The sequence below is a fragment of the Arachis hypogaea genome, chromosome 15, assembly GCF_003086295.3.
Source record: "Arachis hypogaea cultivar Tifrunner chromosome 15, arahy.Tifrunner.gnm2.J5K5, whole genome shotgun sequence".
NCBI lineage: Eukaryota > Viridiplantae > Streptophyta > Magnoliopsida > Fabales > Fabaceae > Arachis > Arachis hypogaea.
Window position 1 is genome coordinate 126,714,563 of NC_092050.1, and position 6,007 is coordinate 126,720,569.

Sequence of the window (6,007 nt, forward strand, 5' to 3'; positions counted from 1 at the left end):
CTGCCAAGATGAATAGCTACATTTGAGAGTTCAGAATCTGAGTTTAGTTTATAGAGTTTGAGCTGTTTAACATCACCTCCTTCATTATCTATTATTGAATATTTAATTTGTATGTTGTATCTTTCTTTGTTTCTATTCAATAGTAAAAGGCATATAAGAGAGGCATTAAGAAAGAGAAAAGGTAAAGAGCGAAACTTAGAGAGAAAAGCCATGATTTATTTCTAATCTCCTATTTTATTGTAATTTTGTTTTGTGTCTTGATATCTGAGTTGTATCCCTTGCTAAGTTGGGTAAGCACTTAGTGTGTTGAGAGTCTAGAAAGTTACATAGCCAAGTCAAGTTTATGTTGAAGCTTGATTTGTCCCTGATAGAATTAGGTCGAATCCTTGGGAATTGGCATATGTAATACTTGAAAATTTTACCAACATTGTAGTGGAGACTGGATGTAGGTTGCTGATGGGCGGAAAATTGCCGATTAAGAATTTGTAATAAGAACAGCGTTGCAAGTACAGTTCTTAACTGACGAAAATTTCACTTATCAATTTAGAAGAGTTGTCATAATTTAAGAATAAAATACTGGGAGTAAAATTCCCAGGTCATCTCCCAACGAGTTAATAAAAGAGTACAATTTATTGGTCAGGAATTTTTCGAGAAATTTTTGAGTTGGAGAATAGAAAAATAAATGATTATAAATTAAAACAATGAGAATTAACAAGAGGTTTTGAGTAATTGAAATAAAAAAGGCCTTGACCAGGAGAAGATTAATCGGAAGTTCTATCCTTGTTGAATTCTCCCAAGTGTAATAGTAAGAGGTTGTTGTTTTTACTTAGTTAACCTTTACCGAATAAAGGAAAGTCAAGTAATTGAGCCAATTCTGATTCACAAATCCTAATCCTCTCCTATGGAAGGATTAGCGTTACTGACTAGAGAATTAGCCAACAACTTCCAATTGCAAATTTACACTTGAGTATTCCAACTCAAGGGTCTCCTATTAATCAACTCCAAAGTCAAGTTAAGAACCTACTCCATTGACATGGATGCCAATTTCGCATACATGTAAAGGGAATAGAGAAGAGACATGGTAACTAAAATTAAATTAATAAAAGATGATTTTGAAATAATAAATTTAGGGAAGATAATACTCAAGCCAATGATGAAATTAAATGTAAAAATAATTCTTGCATTAATAAATTCCAAAATCAAAGATATCCATATGTAACTCTGAACAGGGTAAATGGGTGATAAAAGAGTAAGGAAATAAGAAAACAAACTAGAATGATAGAAACTTCAACGGAGGTAGTAACTCTTCTCAATATCCCAATTAAAAGCATAAAACTCTAAAACTATGAATGTGAAGAACCCTAGAGGAAGTAGTGGTTTTTCTCTCTCTAAGATTCAAAACTAAAACTAACATTGTGTAAATGTGAATGTGTGTTGAGTCTCTGCTTGTTCCCTGGCTCTAGTCTGTGTTTCTGGGCCAAAAATTGGGTCCAAACTCAGCCCAAAATTGCCCCCAGCGTCTTCTGCAGTTTCTGCACATGGCGCACGTCACGCGTACGCGTCGCTGTGCAATTTCGCTTGTCACGCGTACGCGTCAGGTATGCGTATGCGTCACTGTGGAAAGCTTCAAGTCACGCGCACGCGTGAGCCATGCGTGCGCGTCGATCTTCGTTGGTCATCTCCTTTGTTTCTTGTGTTCCTTCCATTTTTGCAAGCTTCCTCTCCATCCTCTAAGCCATTCCTACCCTATATAGCCTAAAAACACTTAACACACAGATCACGGAATTGAATGGTATATAGAGGAATTAAAAATACACAATTTAAAGGCTTAGGAAGCAAGTTTTCAATCATAGAACAAAATTGGGAAGGATTTGCAAAACCATGCAAATTGTATGAATAAGTGTGCAGAGAATTGATAAAAACCACTCAAATTAGTACAAGATAAACCATAAAATAGTAGTTTATCAATCTTCCCACACTTAAGCATTAGCATGTCCTCATGCTAAGCTCAAGGAGACTAAAAGAGTGAATGGGGGAAAAGTAAGACTCATGCAATGCAACCTATATATGTGAATGCAACTATATGCTAAGATGTTTCTATCTACTTGGTTAAAAGTAAACAAGTTCTCCAAGACAAACATAAATCAGGTTCCACCAATTCAAATTACATAATAAAAGGCAAGTAAACTTGTAAGAAGATGGCTCATGAAAGCAGGGAACATAGAATCAAGCATTGAACACTCACTGGAAGTGTATATGCACTCTAAACTCTCAGGTGTCTAAGGTCAATCCACTCTACTCTTCTCTAGTCATGCTTTCTAAAACTTTGTTCTTCATCTAACCAATCAACAAATATTTAGTGTACAAATGCAAATATCATGAGGTCTTTTCAAGGTTGTAATGGGGCTAAGGTAATGGTGAGGATATATGTATGGCCAAGTGAGCTATAATATGAATCTTTGACTAACCTAAGTTCTCACCTAACACACACACACACTCTATATAACTCTAAAATCATGCCTAGCTCCCCAAAATCCCACTTTTTCATCACATACTCATGTATCAATTTTTTAATTCTATCACATTTGCATTGATCTTTTATTGAACTTAGCATTGGAGTGGTTTTATCCCCTATTTATTTATTTATTTATTTATTTATATTGTAATAAATTTTTTTATGAAGGTAAAAGCAAACATAACATATCAATGCATATGGTTTCTCTGGTTTCACATGAGTATGCACCCAAATTCTCAATATTTTTGTTAATATTCTCATCAACCCAAGTTCCCACAATTCCCCACACTTAGTTGAAATACAATCTCTATCTTAAGCTAACCAAAGATTCAAATGGGATAATTAATTATTTTTCCGCTTAAGGATAGTGATGTGGTAATATAAAGAACAAATGGGAATTAAAAGGCTTAAAGTGACAAACAAGGGTAATTGAAATGGTAGGCTATTTAGGATAAGTGAGCTAATAACAATTAATAGCCTCAATCATATGTATGCATGCAAATACACTAAACAATGGACATATAGAATGGAATAAGTTTAGCATATACTTAAGCTCAAAATCTCACAGGTTGTGTGTTCTTAGCTATAAACCATGTTCCAAATTACAATCTTCAAATAAGTTTAGCACAAATTTTCGATTTAAATTAGTGAAATACTATAAAATAGGGTCTTGAAAGAAAACTCATTACTTTAACCAAGCAGAACATACATGCAAGCAGTTATTACCATGTAATCTATCCTATCTAACAAAATAAAATAATATAAAATATTGGTGTTAAGAGAGAGAGAGAGATTACCTCCGGAAGTCAGGGACTGATCTTCCCATACTTAAGGCTTGGCACGGTCCTCCGTGCCATCAGTAAGGAGCAAGGTAGGGCTGAAAGCATCGCCTCCGCTGTCTGGCTCGCCATGGCTCCCTGTGCTACTAGGTGAAGAGGAGTTTGGGGTGTCCTTTTGTTCCAGAGGTGGGTGGGTACTAGCAATGAGCTCCTTCAGATAGTTGTATCGGCGCTTGTGGTGGCGCTCCAATTACTCCATTCACCGGTCTTCCCGGTCGAACCTCTCAAGAATTTGAAGGAACATCTGATGGGTGGATGGTGCTTGTGGTGTGGATGATGGTGGAGTAGAAGAAGGAGAAGTGTCCAAAGATGGGCCTGGAGGCCGGCTTGCAGAGGGAACTGGAGGTCTGATGTACTTGCCATTCGGGACATACTGAACAGCCCTTGGGATCATGGTCTTGGTATCCCTAGCCCTATAGGAAACACCTGGTGCAGAGACTAAATCTGAAACCAATGCGGGAAAAGGCAGGTTACCTGCTATCTGCACGTGTCCCATGGCATGCCGGATGTGTCGGGGCAGGTTGAGAGGTTGCTCTGTCTGGATGCACCAGATGAGAATAGCCATGTTTGCTATGAAGGTCGACTCGTGAGTGCTCGGGAAGATATAGTGGGACATAATCTGTTCCCACACGCGAGCCTCCAAGGTAAGTGATTGGGCTGAGATGCTCTTGGATTTTGATCGGTGTTGCCCATAGATCCAGGTGCTGTCAGGTTGGGGTATAACTCCAAGGACGCTATCCCAGTCGAACTGATAGATCTGGCGCTTGAGAGATGCCTCTTGATAGGCGTCCAATCCCTCTGGGTTAGGTGGAAGATCCAATGCTCTCTGTATGGCACTCTCGGAGACAGGGACTTGTTGCTGACGAACATAGACAGTCTGCAAGGTAGGCGAGTAGAAGTTGGAGTAGAATTCAACTACCCATGATAGGTTGGCCTCCCACGACTGCTGGTGCACGAATTGTGAATCACACTTTTCACAACTCGTACCACTAACCAGCAAGTGCACTGGGTCGTCCAAGTAATACCTTACGTGAGTAAGGGTCGAATCCCACGGAGATTGTTGGTTTGAAGCAATCTATGGTTATCTTGCAAATCTTAGTCAGGAAGTCAATTATATTTATCAGTTGAATTGCGAATAAATAAGAGAGCATGGGTTAAAGGTTACTTGTTATGCAGTAATGGAGAATATGTTGGAGTTTTGGAGATGCTTTGTCTTCTGAATCTCTGCTTTCCTCTGTCTTCTGATTCACGCACGCACGTCCTTCTATGGCAAGCTGTGTGTTGGTGGATCACCGTTGTCAATGGCTACCATCCATCCTTCCAGTGAAAAGGGTCCAGGTGCGCTGTCACCGCACGGCTAATCATCTGCAGGTTCTCAGTCGTACCGGAATAGGATTTACTATCCTTTTGCGTCTGTCACTACGCCCAGCACTCGCGAGTTTGAAGTTCGTCACAGTCATCCAATCCCAGAATCCTACTCGGAATACCACAGACAAGGTTTAGACTTTCCGGATTCTCATGAATGCCGCCATTAATCTAGCTTATACCATGGAGATTCTGATTAAGGAATCTAAGAGACATTCATTCAATCTGATGTAGAACGGAGGTGATTGTCAGACACACGTTCATGGATTGAGGAAGGTGATGAGTGTCACTGATCATCACCTTCTCCATAGTTAGGCGCGAATGGACATCTTAGATAGGAACACGCATGTTTGAATGGAAAATAGAATTACTTGCATTAATTCATCAAGACACAGCAGAGCTCCTCACCCCCAACAATGGAGTTTAGAGACTCATGCCGTCAAAGAGTACAAAATTCAGATCTAAAATGTCATGGGATACAAAATAAATCTCTAAAAGTTGTTTAAATACTAAACTGGTAACCTAGGTTTACAGAAAATGAGTAGACTATGACAGATAGTGCAGAAATCCACTTCTGGGGCCCACTTGGTGTGTGCTGGGGCTGAGACTAAAGCTTCTCATGTGCCTGGGCTGTTTTGGGCGTTCAACGCCAGGTTGTAACCTATTTCTGGCGTTGAACTCCACTTTGTAACTTGTTTCTGGTGCTGGACGCCAGACAGCAGCATGGAACTGGCGTTGAATGCCAGTTTACGTCATCTGGAAAGCCCTGGATGTCTACTTTCCAACACAATTGGAAGCGCGCCATTTGGACTCCTGTAGCTCCAGAAATTCCATTTTGAGTGCATAGAGGTCAGAATCCAACAGCATCAGCAGTCCTTTTTCAGCCTGAATCAGATTTTTGCTCAGCTCCCTCAATTTCAGCCAGAAAATGCCTGAAATTATAGAAAAACACACAAACTCATAGTAAATTCCAGAAATATGAATTTTGCCTAGAAACTAATGAGGATAAACTAAAAACTAACTAAAATATACTAAAATCTATATGAAATTAACCCCAAAAAGCGTATAAAATATCCGCTCATCACAACACCAAACTTGAACTGTTGCTTGTCCTCAAGCAACTAGACAAATAAAATAGAAGACTAATAAGTCAAGAAGCAATAATATCTCAGAGTTTTTGAGTGAAGCTCAGATTCTAATTAGATGAGCGGGACTAGTAGCTTTTTGCTTCCGAACAGTTTTGGCATCTCACTTTATCCATTGAAGCTCAGAGTGATTGGCATCTATA